Raw genomic sequence first — 20,641 nt, 5'->3', positions numbered from 1 at the left:
AACAGGGAAGCTGGTGGCACTACACAAACAAGCTTCCACTAACAGAAAAACACTGGAAGATTCAGTCTGCTCCCGCTCTTCAAACATGGACGCTGCTGGATGACCCTCTGGCCCCAGCTTTAATCATTCCCCTGATTAACAACTGGAGACAGCCATGCACAATCACCTGCTCCGGTGGGGGAGGGCAGCACCTGGAGGACACAGGAGCACACAGAGGAGAGCAGCCACACCCACACACAACCACTGACGGCTCTTAGGCCGTAACAATCCTGCTGCAGTGTGAATCCTTCTCCACAAAGATCAAACCAGAGGCTGGAGCATGTCTCTGAACAATGGAGTGATACTTCCTCTTGGTCAGGGTGGAGTCAATTCTGTGTAGGTGTCCAAGTCCAGAGGAGGAAACCTGCCCAATACTTGAATCTTCCCACCACCATGTTTCACTGTGGGTTTGAAACACTGTTGTATCATTCTCTCTCCTGCTCGTCTCCTCACAGACACCAACACCATAAATCTCTAACTTGGATTCATCACTAAATAGGATTATTTTCAGCCACCCACTGTGGAATTCTGGTATTTCTTAGCCCAATACAAGACAGACTTTTTTTGACAGAACTTTTGCTGATTAGAGTCTTGCATTGTTAATCAAGCAAAAACAGTATCTGTGATGAAGTTGCTTTTCTAAGTCTCAGGGAACTAAGATTGATGGATTGGTCTTCTGAGTATCATCTTAATGCATGCTTCAGTGGAGGGGATACAATTCAAGGATAATCAACCATTTGAAGGTTCAGTCGTTCAAACCACAAATATTTTTGCTTGAATTTGTTGCTGACTTAACAAATGGTGCAGGATCGTAAATACATTTCCTGCATTTTTCATGTAATAGCATAACTTTTTTAATGATTCTGAATCTTGAAACTTTGATTATTTCCAGGTTTGCATAAAAAATACTCCAAATTTTCAATGTGTTCTCAGACTTTTGTACATCACTGTATATAGTATACTATTTATGATTCATGAAAACATCAGAAAAAATGTCCAACCAACAGTCCAGAAGATCTTCAATTTACTATCACCAAAACCCAGCAATTTTCACTTCAAAACTGGTCCTTTTTTTTTGTTTGTTTTTTTTGCATATTTACATATTTTTCAATATGATATTATTTTCAACTTAAGGTGTTTACCAGGAGCAGAATTCCATATGTTGGACATATTAACAGTAGTTAAGTGGCTTTGTGAGACTAAAGCCTTCGTAGAGAGCCGAAGTCATGCCCCTCACTGTTTCCCTCATGGGACCTTATTTGGGAAAAAATATGTGTGGTAGTGAATTGTGAGAGAGTTTTTTATCTTGGTTGAATTGTGCCATGAATTACACATTTGCCCAAAAAAGCATTTTCCACATTTATATACCACCATTATAAAAGTAAAACCGTAAAACTGTTGACAGGACACCAAGAACTGCAAACAAGATCGATTACGACTCTTTCTATTATGAATTTTTGATCTATGGAGGTTTTATATATCTACTGTACTGTACTGTACTGTGCATATTCATTGGGCCACATAACCAGGAATTAAACGCAGAAGCCAGAAAACTTTTTTTCGGCATATGCACTAGGCAAGCAATTATCATTGGTTAGAATGGGCGCCATATTTGCATCTGGTATCTAGTTCTTATATGAAACTCTGCATGGGACTTCTAAGCTCTATATTGTAGGCAACTTGTTTCAGTTTCTTGAAGACGTGTCACCTCTCACCCAAGAGGCTTCTTCAGCTCTAACTAACTGGAGGAGCAGCAGGCTTTTAAACTCTGTGTGGGAGTGTCCTTACAGAGTAGTTAAGGACACGTGTGAACTCTGAGTTTAGGGTCATTAGGGCCACTTGTGGGTCGTTGACTTAACTGGCCTTCATGTGGGTTGCTAAGGCTAGGTGAGCCCAGGTGTGAATGGTTGTTAAGCTGTCTTATCTATCTATCTATCTATCTATCTATCTATCTATCTATCTATCTATCTATCTATCTATCTATCTATGTGTCTGGGGAGGGAACTCAGTATTTCACTGTAGGTGGGTGATAAGTAATGTCGTAGGCCACCTCCTCTGTTCAAAGACGGTCGTTCCGGTTTGAAATAGATAGATTCTTTTACTCCTCTTTCAAACTATCTGTCTTCTCTGGACAAGATGTTTACATTGTTGTCCTCAAAGGAATGATTTGTCTCCTTCAGATGTAAGTGGACAGCAGAGTCTTGACCTGAGGAGTTGGCCCTCCTGTGTTGTGCCGTTCGTTTACTGAGAGGTTGTTTTGTCTCCCTAGTGTACAAATCTGTGCAGTCCTGGCTGCATTGAACAGCATAAACTACATTTTACTATTTTATAGCTGGATGTTTTGTCCTTAGGATGGACAAGATCTGCCTCAGTATATTGCTGGGTGTGAAGTGAACCGGGATATGATGTTTATTGAAGATCCTCCTGAGTTTCTCAGATGTTCCCGCGATATAGGGAATGTTGTGACGTTGTTCAGTCTCCTCCTCTCTGTCTGCTCTGGATCTTTTAGAGGTTTTGACAAAGGTCCAGTTTGGGTAACCACAGTTTTTAAGTGCTCCTCTGATGTGCTTCTGTTCCTTCTCCTTTCCCTCTTTCTTTGTGGGCACGGTCTCAGCCAGATGGTTTAGGGTTCTGATGACCCCTAACTTGTGCTCCAGTGGGTGATGAGAGTCGAACAGCAAGTACTGATCTGTGTGTGTAGGTTTTCTGTACACCTCAGTGTTGAGGCTTCTGTCTTCTTCAATGTGTACTGCACAGTCCATGAAAGGCAGACTGTCTCCTCTGACATCTTCACCTGTGAACTTGATGTTATTGTCCACAGCATTTATATGTTCTGTGAAGGCTTCTACTTCCCTTGTTCTGATTTTGACCCAGGTGTCGTCCACATACCTGAACCAGTGGCTTGGAGCAGTTCCTGTGAAGGTAATCAAGGCTCTGCTCTCAACTTCTTCCATGTAAAGGTTAGCCACTATTGGGGACACCGGTGAGCCCATGGGTCACAGGATTTCGCCAACAAGGTGAGAGAAATAACACTGGACCCAGACAAAACAATGGTTTCTCATGATGTCATATCACTTTTTACATGCATTCCACTCAAGAAGCGGTAAATACGGTGAAGAAACGCCTGCTACAGGACAGCACTCTGTCCAGCAGAACCAACTTTACTCCAGACCACATTTGTGGTGTTGAGTGTTACCGACCAAAGGAGCTAGGATACTGGCTAAGTGCTTGGATATGTTATAGGTAACTGAGTTGATGCTGCTGCTGATGGGTCTTGAGTGGTGCTCCTTCCTTCTTGGGGAGTCCATAGATACATGGGATGGCTTGAAACTGGGTGTGTGCGTTCAGGAGGTAGGGCAGTATAGTATTGTGGCCATGTTTTTCAACTGAGCTTGATAATTCATGTATAGAAAATTGTATGACCCTCCTGCAATGCAGTATACCCATTTTGGTATTGATACAGCCAAAACTCAAACAGTTTAATTCATATTACTGTTACCAAAAAAGTCAAAATTGCAGATAATCCATCATGACTGACTTTTATGGTCTAAGAGGCTTCTGGTTTTTCGCCCACAATAAAACTGTTTTCATACTCATTTTCATACTCTTTTATAGAGCACATGGAGCTGGACTTATGTTTGAAGTTTCATGTCAATTGGACCCATGGTGCGAAGGCCGTGGCCTTTCCAAAATTGCTTGTTTGGGCCCAAGGTCCTATATATATAGCTGCAGGCGGCAATCTGGGTTCAAGTCTGCCCTGACACTGTATAGTACATCCCTATAGTTGATGTATTACAACTGCTGTCAGACTCCCTCCTCACTCTACCCCTAGGCTGGTCTTAGTGATGAGTTATCCCCACAGTGTTAAAGAAGTTGGCAGGAAACTCATTTAGTCTGTTGACATGTACAACTTGCCTGCAGGAGAATAAAGATGCGTCAGGTCTTTGTTTTCTCAAACACAAGTCAGTTTTTTTAACACACGATGGGGATTTGGGTCGCAATAACCTAATTGACACTGGGGTTCCCATTTAATGATGTCCCAGTTTTCCAGTGTTACAGGCGAATCCCACCTTCTGATTATGATGGTGTCAAGTCTCACATTAATCAGCCACTTGAGAGTCGGGGGTTCAGGAAGAGTAGTAGCCCCTATGCCTTTCAAACAGTCCTAGTCAAGAAGAAGGACGGCACCCTCGACCTTTGTTTAGACAACCACCAGCTTAATGGAAAGACCAGGCAGGATGCTTTTTCTCTGCCTAGTATTGAGGAGTCACTGGATGCACTCTCTGGAGTCATTTGGTTCGCTACAATGAACTTACCGAGCAGTTACAACCAGGTACCAGAAGCAGAAAAAGACAAAATGAAAACCGCCTTATGCGGCCCCTTTTGCCGCTTTGAGTTTAACGGAATTTTTTTTGGTCATGCAAATGTGCAATGCCCCTAGTACATTTCAGAGGTTAATGCAACAAATGGGCTTAGTATTTCCAGACGTTGCTTTGCAACAATATCTGATTAACTATACATTTTAAATTAATGGTTCCAAAGAATCAGGTGAGGATTGACCTGTATTTGAATCTTCTTTACCAATAGAGGCTGGCTGAATTGTACTGAATGCAGCTGTTAATTCTAAGGAGTGAGCCTTTGCTGTAGTTTTAGGCTTATCTAAATGCTTGAGTTTGCATCAATGTTACAACTGCATATTCTGTGCTACAATTCTGCTGATATGCTAACTGGTAAGTGTCCAGTTTGCCCAATACAGACTTGAGCAGCCTAATCACAATTTGTTGTAAGGTTTTTAAAACAGGAGTTAAGGTGACAGGACAATAATTGTCAGGTTCTTTAAGACATGTTTACTTTGGAAAAGGTATTATGTGATAGATATTTCAGGAATTGTGTGACTGTCTATAGAACACCTGCTGATGTCATTTTCTTTTATTCCCTACCTTTGAGTGCCCAAGATGCAGTCTTGATCACAAAGCACTGTGTTTAGGCAGGGGTGGGAGGAGCGTGTATATTACTGCTTCATCATGCCTGCATTGTTTTGAAGTGGAGAGAGTAGTTGTTACAGCCCTGACATAAACAAAACAAAGACTCGAACACAACGAGGCCAGTAACATATAAAGGACGCCGACTCGGCACAGTCAAATAACAAAAGAGTGTTTATTTGATGAAAGCAAAATGGACGTAGCCAAACACAACCAAACCCCGATAATTAAACAACCCAGAACAAAACAAAAGGGGCAGGAGTTCCTGGCCAAAATGAACAAAATGAGAGAAGAGACCCCAGACCAGCCTGCCACGACCGTCGCATCCGGGGTTCCTCCCGACTAAACTACCTAACCACAAGAACTAAGCTATAAAGGGAAAACAAGGACACGAAAACAGGACTACCAGGAACTCAAACCCAAATGAAAATAACAAAGCCCGGACGCTCTAACAGGCTGGGAACTGAAATCAAACGCAAATCAGGAAGACCACAAAAGACTGCGCGGCCAGCGCCACCTCCCTCCTCCGGCACCACACCTGCAAATGAGAGAGAGAGAGAGAGAGAGAGCCGCCCCGCTGCTGTCTCCTTTTAACCTGCTCAGGTGATTGCCAGCACCTGAGCTCAGGCAGAGCAGGGCGGAGACACACACACATAGTAGCAGGCTAGTCATTGTTATTGTTATTGTTAGCTACATTAGCCTCTTTAGCAAACCAGCTCGAAAACAAAACTTTACATTGTATTGCACGCACAGCAAGACCATGCAATGCATAAATTGGTGACCGGATTAAAGCAGCAATGTAATCAAATGTGTAAGAGCATTTAAAATCGACATTAAAACAACCAACTTGGTAAAAATACAAAGAAAATACATCAATTACGGGCGCAGCCATCTTTGTTTGACGAGTCGTTTGTCTATCCACGCTCAACTCGGTGTACTCTCAGGAGCCCCGAGTCGGACAGTGGATATTCCGACCAAAAGGGGGCGTGCCTCGGTGAAATGTCGCGAGACAGCTGTGAGATTTCCCACTTCGCAACTCGGGCGAGTGGTCTCCCATGTAACTGGAATGCAGCATAAGCTGTGAATGTAACAGACGAGATGGAGATAGCACGAGTTTATTAGCCAGCAGCAGTGTCCAGTCAGAGTTCGCCAGGCCCGGTGTTGTGTCCTGTTTCTAAAAGGGAAAATAAAACTGTGCGGTTATGCACGACTGGCCGACTTCGTCTTCATCCCTTCTCTAAGCTTACTTCGGTCCGGACTCCTAGACGCTAGTTACCAGCAACGAGCCAAAACAGAGAGAAAACCAGCTCCCAACTACGGTTCGGAATGACAGGGTAAGGAAGGTAACACTGGGGGCTCGTCCGGGATACAAGTTCGCCCACGACAGAAGAGGAGAAAGAAAGGAGAGCCGCGAACGCACAGGAAAATGGCAGCACTCGCTAATGCTGGTAAGCTAACTAGCCCAAACGTTAGCGCCAACTTGTTTTTCACGGAAATAAGAGACACTGTTCAAGCTAATATGGACTCGGTTAACCCAACGAGCGGTGGATATGTCGGCGGCAGGGAGAGCTACAACCCGTTCGTAGTTAGCATGGAGCTAACCGCCGGAGCAACAGAGCTAATCCCCGGAGCAACGGAGCTAGCCGCAGCCGGAGGCGCGGCCCGCCCAGGGACATCGCTGCTCAACGGGCCACGGTCACGGACGTCATTGCCATCGGTCTCAACAAACCCCTTCCTGATGCCAGCAAAGCAGGAGAGCGCAACAGTCGGTGAGTTTATGCTTCCCCCCCAATATTGTTATGATGGCGGCCACAGAAATATGGTTTCTACCCCAGCGTCAGCCCTATATGGGTATATGGACAATGACATTAATCAGACTTTTGGCGGCCGGCCAGTTAACCTCATCTCCCCTACGGACAATGTGTTTCCCACAGTAAATGCCCCACCTGTTTTGCCCCATACCCCTGCTCTGCTACCTTTCACGCCGTGTATGTCCCAGTCTGTGAGGGGCAGTTACACAGAACGAGCTCATGACTGTTGCTCTGCTCCTCTCCACTATGATACACCTGTCCGCGACTCCGGCGTGTATGGACAGCCCCGCGGATGGAGGACGAGCTTCGCACCACAACACCCCCCTTCTCGCCAGCTGCGTGGTGGCGACTGTATGGACGATAGTGATGATGAACAGTATGAGCAGAGAGAGAGAATCCCCACTTTACAGCCAGGTCGCTTTGATGGATCTGGCTCATGGAAAGACTTCCTTTACCTGTTTGAAAGCTGTGCCCGGGCCAACCACTGGTCGGAAAAGACGATGGCTGTGCAGCTCAGATTCAGCCTGACCGGTGCTGCTGGTGCTATTGTCCACAAGAACCCCAGATCTGCCCGATGGAGCTACCAGCGGATTGTGGGTGAAGTGGATGCTGCTTATGGGCCGTGTTCAGAGCATGCAGCAGCCATAGGCATTGAACTGAGGCAGAGAGTGAGAGGGCCGAGTGAGGCTCTGCACAGCCTGAGAGATGACATCTACGAGAAAGTTTCCATTGTGTATGCAGATCGTACAGAGCGAGAGCAGGATGCCATCAGTGTGGAAATCTTCACCAACGCCTTGGCTGATGCTGAGGTGGTTCAAAAACTGTTGGAGGAGCAGCCTCGCACCCTGGCCAGAGCATACGAGGTGGCACACAGGTATGAAACCACTCGGAGAGCTGCCAGAGCAGTTACCCAGCTGATGCAGCTGGGTCCGCGGAACTCAGCAGAGCGAAGAGCCAGAGCAGCAACGGTATGTGATACAAGTGTGATGATGTGTGATGAGCCAGTAAGGGAAGCTGCAGGGTCCACCAACCCGCCAGACGGAAAACCTCGCTAGCGATGGCCACCAAAGAGAGGCAGAAGTGTTGAAATGACTTCGGCGGAGATCATCTGCCACAACTGCTCGGGTGTGGGACATCTACAGAGGAACTGCCCCTCTCCTCGTCGCCCCAAACAACACACCCCGAGTGTCAACCTGACCCCAGCCCCCATTTCAGGCACAGTGGTTACCTGCACCAGTGGCCTAGAAGGTGAGATGAGTGTTAAAATACTGATGCATGGACTGGAAATGTGTGCTTTACTAGACTCTGCTGCTCAGAGAAATGTGCTGCCTCCCCTCCACTTTGACTCTATTCCTGTCGAGTCCCGCCCCCAGATCCAGCCATCCACTGCGGAGATCCTGCAGGGCATCGGGCCCAAGGGCTTGACAGTCATGGGAGAAGTGACTCTGCCAGTGCACACTGGGAGCAGGATAACAAATGTGAACTTTATCATAGCTGACACAGCTGTGGGCACCGAGGTCATCCTGGGGCACCCTTTTCTGCGGCAGGCACGTGCCCACCTGGACTATGGCCGCAGAGAGATAACCCTCTTCAGCGAAAGGGTTCCCCGCTTCAACCCAAACCACCAGCCCGAGGTGCATATCGTGAGAGTGGCCCGCACAACCATTTTGGCATCCGGTTGTGAATACGTAGTGCCTGGCACCGCCCGCCTTCGCCGTGCTGCTGATGGAGACATGATGTTGAGCCCCACCAAAGGTTTCATTGAAAAGCACCATGTACTGGTGGCCCGTATTGTTGTTCAGACGCAGCAATCTACCAACATCCCCATCAGAGTCTTCAATCCTGGCACAGCACCTGTCACCATAAAGAAAGGGGCCGTGGCCGGGCTCCTTCAGCCAGTGAAGGTTATGGGAGAGGTAGAGCTTCAGCCAAAGGAAGCCTCGACAGTGTCCGAGCCTGTTAATTGTAACTCTGCTTCTGTCCCCAGTCACCTGCAGGCCCTTTACACAGAGAGCTGTGCCAGCCTGTCGGAGGATGACCGCCGTAGAGTGGCTCGCCTGCTGCAGTCATACAGCAACGTCTTCTCCACGGGGCCCACCGACCTCGGCCGCACTAACCTGGTGCAGCATGATATCCTGACCACCCCAAGGCCACCTGTAAAACAACCCCCACGCAGAATGGCCAGCGACAAACAGCTTGCAGCAGACCAGCAGGTGCAGCAGAGCTTGGAGAGCGGCGTGGCACGGCCCAGCATCGGCAGCTGGGCTGCACCAATAGTGATGGTAAGAAAGAAAGATCAGAGCCCACGGTTGTGTGTAGATTGCCGACCCTTGAATGAACAGACAATTAAGGACGCTTATCCCCTGCCACGTATCCAGGACACTTTGGACACACTCTCCACCGCCAAGTACTTCAGCACGTTGGACTTAACATCAGGTTACTGGCAGGTGGAGATGACACCAAGGGCCTGCAAAGCGGCAGCTTTCTGCACTCAGAAAGGTCTCTTTGAATGGAACGTGATGCCATTCGGGCTTTGCAACGCGCCAGCCACGTTCCAACGACTCATGGACCGTGTGCTGGCCGGGCTGCAGTGGGAGACGTGCTTGGTGTACCTTGATGATATTATAGTTCTGGGCCGGGATACTACTGAAATGCTGGAGCGCCTCAGCCAAGTGTTCACCAGACTACGTGAGGCCAACCTCAAGTTCAAGCCTTCCAAGTGCTGCCCGTTCCGGGAGCAAGTGGCTTATCTTGGGCACATCGTCTCTGCCAGAGGTGTCGCCACCGACCCCCAAAAGATCCAGAAAGTGGTTGAGTGGCCCACACCCCGAAACATCTCAGAGGTACGTCAGCTTGTCGGCTTGGCCTCATATTACAGACGTTTCGTGCAGGATTTTGCCACACTCGCCAGGCCGCTCCATGAGCTCACCAAAAAATACGCTCACTTCAACTGGACAGGTGAATGCCAGGAGGCGTTTGAGACACTGAAAAGCCAGCTGACGTCTGCGCCTGTGCTAGGCTACCCCCTTGACAGCGGAGAGCTCTTCCTCGACACCGACGCCAGTGACTGGGTGAGGAGAGGGTTCTAGCCTATGGGAGCAGGCGGCTGTCAGCCACAGAGCAAAACTACTGCACCACCCAGCGCGAGCTCCTGGCAGCTGTGGAGTTTACCTCCCACTTCAGACAATATCTGCCAGGAAGGCCATTTACCCTGCGCACCGACCACAGCAGCCTGCGCTGGTTGACCAGACTGAGAGAGCCGGAGGGCCAGCTCGCCCGCTGGCTAGAGAAACTGGCAGAGTATGATTTCCATGTGGTCCATCGCCCTGGGAGACACCACCAAAATGCGGACGCACTCTCCAGGAGGCCGTGCCGTGAGTCATGCCCATGTACGGTGCCCGAGCCTAATGTCAGTGTGCAGTGTCAGCATAAAGCAGTGCAGTGCAGCCTGGACGACTTCACAACTGAAGAAGCCGCCATGGAAACCCCTGCAGAGCAACCTCTAGTGGGGGTAGTGGAGCCTGATGACCGTGGTGCGGGGTGTGTAACATCGAAGCCATAGTTTCCTCCAGTGGGGGTAGAGCACACCTCCAGCGACGACAGCTGTGGCTATGCCCCCACCCATCCAAGCATCCACAGGGTGAGTGAGCCACTTCACAACAACCTGTTCTGCGGCTGGACCCAGGAACAGTTGAAAAATGCCCAACTAACTGACCCCGACATAGCGCCGGTGAGACAGTGGATGGACGCAGGAGACCGACCATCATGGGCCGATGTAGCACCCTGCAGCCCAGCTACCAAAACTTACTGGGCGCAATGGAAACGACTTTATGAAAAGGATGGAGTCTTGCTGAGGAAATTCTACTGCACTGAAGGTCGAGTGTTCTACCCCCAGATTCTGCTGCCCCGCCTGTACCACTCCTCTGTAATGGAACAAATGCATGAGGGCCCTGTGGGTGGTCACTTTGGTGCGGAAAGAACCCTCGCATGCCTAAAGACCAGGTTCTTCTGGTATAATATGAAAGAAGATGTCACACTGTGGTGCCGCACCTGCACCAGCTGCGCTGCAAAGGCCCGCCCGAGGAAAAACCCCCAGGCTGCTATGGGAACGGTGCGCGTTGGTGCCCCCATGGAGAGGGTCGCAGTTGATGTGATGGGGCCCCTAAATGAAAGAGAGAGACACAACCGCTACATACTGGTGGTACAAGATTATTTCAGCAAGTGGGTGGAGGCTTACCCCGTCCCCAACGAGCAAGCAGAGACAGTGGCTGAAAAGATTGCCTCCAAGTGGGTGTGCAGATATGGAGCCCCACGGTGCCTGCACAGCGACCAGGGCACCAACTTTGAATCAGCTGTGTTCCAGGGGATGTGTGAACTGTTGGGGATTGACAAGACATGAACAACACCATTTTATCCACAGTCTGACGGGCAGGTGGAGCGCTTTAATGCCACTCTACAGAAAATACTGGCCACCACTGCTGAGCGTTGCCACTGGGACTGGGATGTCATGATCCCATATGCAGTGATGGCTTATCGGGCGACAAAACACAGCTCCACCGGCCTGACACCGAACATGATGCTTTTTGGAAGAGAGGTAACTGAGCCGATCGACCTGGTTGCAGGTCTGCCTCTGGATACTGACAACTCCATCACACATCCACAGTATGTTCAGCAGCTCAGAGAACGATTGGAGCTCTCACACCAGCTGGCACTTGAGGTGCTGGGAAAATCTGTGGAACGAGCTAAACGACAGTACGACAAAAACATCAGTCAGGTCCAGCACAAAGTCGGCGATGCAGTTTGGTACCTGATAAAGGGCACCAAGAGAGTGAAGAACAGAGTACGGAAGTTCTTACCTGCCTATGAGGGCTCCTACTTCGTCATGGGAGTGCTGGATGACTTGGTTTACCGCATCAAAAAGAGCGCGAGAGCAAAGACCAAAGTAGTCCACCACGACAGGCTCAAGCCCTATCACTCCAGAGCCCCGCTTGACACTAGCTGGGTCCTCCAAGATGCGGACCCCTGGACACCAGTGGAGGTGTCGCCACCTTCACCAGACTCCAGCTCTCTTACTCCTGACGTCGACACCCATGACCTGGTCAACACTTTGTCAGACGCCGAGGATGCAGCTCTGGAGGCCCTTCAGGGTCTCTACTCCTCACCTCCAGACCAGTTTAGTGGCAGCCGACTTCCTGTTCCTCCTGCTCAGCATCAACCAGCTGGGGATCAGACTCAGTCTCCTGCTGGTGGACAGGGTCGTCCTCCTCCTTTGGACTTCATGCCTCTTCAAAGACCCCGAAGGGGTCGCAGACCACCGGACAAGTTTGGTGACTGGGTCAGTCACTGAACCCCATTTGAAGCTGCCCTGAGGTAGGGTGTAGGCGGATCGCTGCCCTCCTCAGAGAAAAAAAAAAAAAAAAAGAGTTCCAGAAATGTTTGAAGTTGTAAATGTTCTGTAAAGTTTGTATATTTTTGTACTTATATGGGCCTATCTAGTTAGTTAGAGTAATTTGGACACTGCTTAGCTGCATATTTTGGTTTAACGTACTATACCTTTAAGTCAACTTGAGAATTCAAGAGGAATGTATGCACATCCTAAAGAGAATGTGATTTGTTTATATATATGTAACAGCGGCGTTGCTTTTATTTACTTCTCTTATGTGTAAGTGTTATGTCACAGAAGACTCAACTCAAGTAGTGTTATGACAGCGTCACTTCCTTCGACCATGTATGGACTGTGAAATGTTATTTTGCTGTTTGGTTACATCCCAAAGAGGAAGATATGCTGTGTGCTTCCATGAACATTATATTAGCATTGTCTTTCACCTGAAATTGTTTGGCCACAAGAGGGAGCCTCATTCAAAGACTGTGGGGAACAAGGGTTGCTATGGAAAATGTTTAATTTATAATGTGTCATGTTGTCTTTACTTAAATGTAACATGCTGGAGTGATGTTAAGGGTTTAATCATCATCCAGAATGGGGGTAGTGTTACCAGCCAGCGCTGCCTGTCTCTTTAAGACGGTTGCTTGGGGTCGGGGTCCGTGCGTGTGTGACGTACAGGGAGAGCGAGAGGTAAACAGTGTGTGAGAGAAGACCGTGTGAGTGTGACTATAAGCTGTGAATGTAACAGACGAGATGGAGATAGCACAAGTTTATTAGCCAGCAGCAGTGTCCAATCAGAGTTCACCAGGACCGGTGTTGTGTTCTGTTTCTGAAAGGGAAAATAAAACTGTGCGATTATGCACGACTGGCCGACTTCGTCTTCGACTCCTAGACACTAGTTACCAGCAATGAGCCAAAACACAGAGAAAACCAGCTCCCAACTACGGTTCGGAGTGACAGGGTTAAGGAAGGTAACACAGGTATTGAATCATGAGTATAGAGTGGTGTAAGGATGACTTACCCTCGGAAAAAAGCCTATGGGATTTTTGAATTGGATTTTGGAATATCGCCAAAAATAAACTCTGGTGCAAACACAAGTTTAGGATACTCGATAGGATTTTCGAAGCATAGATGATGTCGCCAGAAGTAAAAAGCTAATGTTAGGCTATAAACAGACTTCACTGCGGTCGCATGACTTAAACGTCACCACCATTAAGAATCTTACTACACAATTACTATACACATTTTCTATAAATTGATATTTCTACAAGTTGTAAAGACCATTTTTAAGACACTTAAGTACTTTATATTTATATTGCTTGACATTTAATGATGTATTTTATGTCGTAGAACAAAATGTGTAAATATCTTAAGCCTGTGGTGACCACAGACCTTATTTCAGGCATTCAACTGACACAAAAAATGCAAACTAATTTCGGGGTTTTAGGACTCATTACTACACCACTCTATTGGTATCTTTCTCCTGCTAGTTGAAGGCAGGCCGTTGTCCTTCTCCTTTTTGGTCTATTGCACAGAGGTAGACTTTTCTTCCGCCAAAGACTTATATCTGTGGTCAAACGTTTTCATACACCTGTAAAGAACATGTACAGGTGCATCTCAAAAAATTTGAATATCATGGAAAAGTTATTTTTTTCCCCATAATTTAATTAAAAAAGTGAAACTTTTATACATTCTAGATTCATTACACATAAGTGGAATATGTTTTTATTTTGATGGTTACTGCTTACAGCTCATGAAAATCAAAAATCCAGTATCTCACAATATTAGAATATTACATAAGACCAATCAAAAAAAGGATTTATGCTGAGGTGTTATGGAAGCCCAGTTCACTTTGATAGCGGCCTTCAGCTCGTCTGTATTGTTGGGACTGGTGTCTCTACAATACCCTGTAGATTCTCTATGTGGTTCAGGTCAGGCAAGTTGGTCAATCAAGGATATACATACTGTATGGAGATGCTGATTTCCTTTTCCCGCAGGACTAGTAACTGGTTTGCTGACCATGGTTTTACTGTGCTTGACTGTTGGCCAGCCAACTCACCTTACCTTAACCCCATAGAGAATCCATGCCTTCGTCCAGATTGAAGGCAGGCTCTTGTCTTTCTCCTTTTTGGTATTTTCTGAAGAGGTACCCTTTGTTTCTACCACAGACTTATGTTCGCTATTTTTTTACAGATCAACTGCTGTATGAATTGGTAAAGATGATGTTAACTTTAGGATTTCATTTCACATGTATTTCTGTGGTGAAACTATTTTCATTTGTAAAACCCTGAATTTTTTATGGGAAATTAAAATACATATTTCCAGAGTAAGTTATGCATATTTGCACAATGTGACTTTACACCACAAAAATGGTAAAAAAAAAAAACAAAAATACATGTATTTGGATAGTGAAATATTTGTTGATCATGGTAGACATATGAAGATTGTCTTTAGTGGGTTCAAATACTAAACTGAATAGAAACTTCCATACACAGGTTTGATACAGAGGACTCATTCATTATTGTGTAGTGTAAAACTTACATATGAAAACTAGAGACCATCTTGTGATGGGATCACACCAGCTACAACACCTAGCCCATGAGTACTCAGTGGTCATTATTTCATTATTACATTAGACCACGCCTGTTTTTTTAACTCATCAACAAATCTGTAAAGTTTCATGACTGTATCGTGTGCAGTTGTGACAATACCACAGACTGACAGACAGTCATATAAACACCTAGCAAAAGTACTCAAAATCACTTCTGGTTTTTCCTGCTACAAAAGGTTTCTATAAGAACCATATTTTGCATGTTCACACACACACACACACACACACACACACACACACATACAGACTTACAAGGAGAAAACATTACCAGCTGACACTGTCGTGGCAGGTAAAAAATTAAATACAAAATACAAAGTATATATTTTCAATCAATTGAGGCATATTTTGATTACATAAGAATCAATCAGAAAACATTACAACAACACAGTACACACCAAAAGTCTGAGATAGATCCTTTAATGATGGCCTAAGAACACTGGTGTGAAAGACCACTGGAGACAGTTTGATAAAGCAGGTCACATAGAGTGTGCACTTTCAGAGTGGTGCCACTGAGGGTCACTGTAGCCTAATTTAAATGGAGCTTCCAATCACTGCCTTGTTAACCACTAAAAAATACACTTTGGCAATAGTATGTTTAGATTTAAACTAAAGTGTAATGTAGTGTCATTCTTTGTATTAAAATTTCAATCGAGTCATGTAATATGATTGAAATATGAAAGTAATGCATTATACAAAATAATCTAATGAACTTTTATTGATAAATATGGGGTGATTATTCACAGAAAGTACTTAATGCTGTTTTTTAGTGTGTTGTTATGTAGTTCCAAACTATATCATATTAGATTTCTTATTAGAAATAAGTCACACTGACTGATGACACCCAGACCCCCAACTCCGGTCTGATCCCATGAGTGGTTTCATTTTACTGAAATGTATCTTCACGTGTGATTTACACATGCACTATCACAGAATCTAGAAATTGAGAAACTACTGACCAAGTTGATCACTTCTTCATTCAGCCTTAACTGGCATTGAAAAATATATTTTTTTTAAATATTCAAATTTAACCACATTTAAACACTGATGGAAACATGTTGATGCATACAGACCATGTCTAGACAAAAGATGAACACACCCACCTGCTGTTGGGCTTTGGATCTACAGAATCTGCTCTGGCAGACTGTGGCTGGATGAAAGTTAGCTACAGAACACATTTAAGCATTTAACATTACTGTACAGTTGCTCCATATGTGACAAATTTCTTTACATTTTTATTTTAATGTTTCAGTTTTATTTTTTCCCCTGTTTCTCTGGAAAGTATTCAAGGTTCAAGCTAAAGGACCATTAAATGTTTTATAGGCAATTTATTTATGATTACAAATTATGTATTACATATCACGCTGTAGTGTTATTGACTTTTAAATATGTAATATGTTGTGCTTTCCACAAAGCCAATGGTTTCAATTCACAACAGTATGATATGAAAGTAGACTTGTAGAGAACTGAAACTAATTTGGGGTTCAGTCATCCATCACGGTAAAAGTTACACATCTGACAACAATGACATCCGATACGTTCTCCACTTATTTATTGTGTACCTCATAGACAAGACTCTGCAAGTTGATGGAAACCAGTGTCTGCCTTGAAGTATATGCATTGATCCTTTAAGTAAAGAGGCCACTTACTGTCAGTTGAAATACAGTAAACTCAGGTAAAAGGAAAATCAGAAGCTGACATCAGTAAAACAAAATGTGGGAAAGTAACAACAGCAAATATCATTTTTTACATTCAGCCTTGTACAGTGCTTTAAACAGATTGTGTCAGAGTGTTTCCATTGTGAATTGTTGCAAAGATGCACTCAGTAAGCCTTGCAGCTAGGCCACAGATGCTGCCTGTCCACATGGCTGAAGAACTATAATAGAGCTTCTAAAACACTTTGAATGGAGGGGGAGAAAAAAATATTACCTTTCTCTCTGGTGGTTTGAATGGATGCTAAAAATGTCTGTGTGTCTAAAAGGGAGCAATGTGAAGCTGATATATTTAGCACATTCTTTTATTTTAATACCACTGTATCCTTTGCTGCTCTGTGATGAATTTGCAGTAGTTATTTTTTCATTTAAAACAAAGTTAACTGATTATTTGAAAAGATATCAAAAGATCATACACATCAGCCACTGAGTGAAATTTTGACTTCAGGCTCCTTCAACTTTAAACATGTTTATTATCTGCCAGTCATTTAATATCTGTGTCCTTAGTGCTGTTAGATAATGCCATCGCAGCCTGTGAAGAAAATGGAGGACAAATTGCCTAGAAGACTCTAGATCTAACTCCAGACTTATAATTAATAATGCAACACTGATATGCAATTTAGGGAGCTTCTTCATAACCTCGTGGTCCAAAGCCATATTCAAATTATGTGTGTGGACTAGAGTGTACAGGTCACTGACGGGGAACCACAGACAGGAGCCAGCCATGCCACCGACAGGGAATCAAAGGCAGGTGTCAGCCGGGCCACCGATGGGGAACTAGGGGCTGGAGGGGCATCGGTTAATCCAGGACTTGGAGAGGGGTCAACCGACCCAGGAAGAGGTTCAGGATCATGCGTTGCCAACCCAGAAACAGATGAGATGTCTGGCAAATCAGGAGCAGGAGGTGCACTTGCCAATCCTGGTGCTCTGAAACCGATGGGGCGTTGGCCGACCAAGGAACCGGAGGGAATTTGGTTCTGTGTAGTATTAATGTACAGTAGTGGTTGAAAGTTTACAAAAGTTTGTAAAGAGCATGAATATCATAGCAATCTTGAGTTCCAATGATTTCTACAGCTTTCATGTTTCTGTGATGGAATGATTGGAACACATACTACTCTGTTACAAAAAACAGTCATGAAGTTTGGTTCAATAATGAATTTATTATAGGTCTTCTGAAAATGTGACCAAATCTGCTGGGTCAAAAATGTACAACAATACAAACATCATTTTATTCTTGTTCTATTGTTCATCTTGTACTGTGAGTGAAGATCATTTCTCCTACTGATAAGTAGTCCATATCACGGATATTGTGCACTGTGATGTTAGGCTCTCTGATATCTTGTTGGTTAAAAAGAAAATTGAAATATGTCTATGTGGATGCTATGTATGATGAGGATTATGTTCTCCACAATAAATGGATATTGAAACGCAACGAAAACAGATGTAAAAATACTAAAAACTAATGGTATGATGTTACGACCAGGGCCAAGGGGGAAACCCTGGCGCAACATGAAAATGAGACTCCCCTCTTCCCATCTCCCAAGCACCACCAGCAGCAAGGCATTTTAAAGGTTTTATTTAAAAACACATCTAAACACAAACAGACATGCTGGCAGTCTGGCTGAGAGAGGAGAGCCCTCAGGAACTGGGAGGAGCCAGCCTTTAAACTTCTCACTTCGAGGCAGGGACCAATCAGCTCCCTGGACAACCTATACTCACTCAACCAACCACTCCTGCAACCAATCACACACACACACACACACACTCACGTAACAAAGGGGCATTAAAGCACAGAGGCAATTAAAGCACACAACAGAAATGTTTATATGACTTCTGGGCTCGTAATATATGATAATATCACTATAAATAGTCCATGATACAATATTTATCATGATATTAAAACACACAAAGCAAAAGATGACTTGGACAATGTCTTTTAATAATAAATCTGATGTGTACAGAATGTATTATTCGTATACATTTTGCTTTACTTTTTACTTGAGGTGCTCAATAGTTAAATAATAGTAGCCAGCCATGACCTAAGCATGTGCAGAACAAAGCCATGAATGACTGGCAATGAATGATGGGACTATTTACAATTGCAAAACAATACAGCAGCCAATAGCTGGAGTTAGTAAGTTAGAGTTAGTTAACAAATTGATTCAAGCAGAGAGATCATTACCAATGAAGCCAACCATTCTGAGGCGGAGTATGGGCCGGTCTCATGAGAACTCAGGCGGGACCCATAATATTGGGAGTCCGTCTTCTTGATCAGTATGATTGTGCCCTCTGCTGTTCAAAGAGAGCAATACAATGACAAGGAGCGATAATAGAATGTATTTATAGGGGTGTGCATCCCTCCCTTATAAAACGACCCAATATGCATCTAGATACAGGCGGTCCGATACAGTTCAGTAACGATAAATATTTAATACAGGACGATTCAGTACGGTTTGATGTGATACGATGCAATTTAACACAATTCTTAACATTCATTTCATGTAGTCACTCATGGAGTTGTAGCAGGAGAAACTGTCTGGTATCCCTGTCTTTGCCTTGTGTTTTCTTGCTCATGCAAGCTGTACCAGCATCCACATAATTACTCTTCATTGCCAACATAAGTTTCATCATGCCATCTCTCCAGGTGAGTGTTACTATCGTGGTAGTGGCGAATGTACAGTTGCAATCAAAATTGTTCAACCCCCATTGCATTTTAGGTTTATTGGCAAAATTTTGCAATGTTGTTTGCAATAAACAAATTACACAAGAACAGTTTAAATAGTTAAATAAAACTAATATTACAAGGATTTTATCCAAATTCAACACTAAATCCTACTTTCAATGACTACTGCAGTCTCAAAAATATTCAACCCCCTGAATAGAATTCCTCATAAGAGCACACATTTGCAAATCAGGTGTGGTCTCAAGCACACCTGATGCAACCAATCAAGGGCTTCATTAGTTGCATCAGGTGTGCTTGAAATAGAACACCTCATATATCTGGACTGTTGACGTTGACGTTTCATGCATGTTAGAAATATGGCTGTGTCAAGAGAATTGTCCAAAATGTTCAAAGAGATCATTGCCTTGCACAAACAAGGAAAAGGATACAAAAAGATAGCAAAGGCACTGAATGTTCCTAGAGATACAGTTGGAAGCATAGTTCGCAAGTTTAAAGGTAAAGGAACAGTGGCTACACTACCTGGATGTCACAGAAAGAGGAAGCTATTAACGGCTGCCACCAGAGTGCAGAGGAGGTTTTGGGATTCTGTTCTGTGGAGCGATGAAACAAAGCTGTGAGGTGTCTGCTGTTATATGCAGCATATTAATATGAGTATTTGGAAAACATATTGAAATGTTAGTTGCTGTTGGGGCCTTCCTGACCTGGAGATGATTTGGTCAGGGTTACTGGGTTGATGACATTGTAAACAGGTTGGACCTGCTGATGGCTTGCTTAACTTATTTGCTGTCACGGGATGGGACAGAGGTAAAGGGGCGCTTCACTTCTTGCCTCTTTTCTTATCAGTCCCTTCCTTTTGTTTTGAACAATATGTGGTCAAGGTAACAGGTATAAAATGTTAAAGTTTAGCAGAGTCATGGAAGTCCTGGGTCAGAGGTAAAGAGGCCTCTCTTCTTATCTGTCCCTCTTTAATGTGGATCATGTGTGGTAATTAAGTCTTTGACCAAAACAAGCTCGGTATATAAGGAGCTGTCTGCATGTCTTCGGGAGAGTTTCATTATTCGGCTGGAGACTCTCCAAGTAACGTGTTACTTGTTTACGATACTGAACTTATTGTAATAAATTTGTTATACAACTAAGACAGTGTCGGCGGAGCTTTTCTTCAAACATCTTCATCAGCATCGCCACAAAATATACGACAGCTGGAACTTTCTGGGCCTATGGATCAGCAGTATGTCTGGAGGAGGAAGAATGAAGCATACGCTGAAAAGAACACCCTGCCTACAGTGAAGCATGGCGGTGGCTCAGTGATGCTCTGGGGCTGCTTCGCTTCCTCTGGCACTGGAAACCTGCAGCGTGTGGAGGGCAAGATGATTCAATCAAGTATCAGGAAATCCTGGGAGAAAATGTCATGCCGTCTGTGAAG

Source organism: Pagrus major, chromosome 10 (genome assembly GCF_040436345.1).
Source record: "Pagrus major chromosome 10, Pma_NU_1.0".
Taxonomy (NCBI): Eukaryota; Metazoa; Chordata; class Actinopteri; order Spariformes; family Sparidae; genus Pagrus; species Pagrus major.
The sequence above is the reverse complement of the archived record's forward strand: the minus strand, read 5'-3'. Positions refer to the sequence as shown.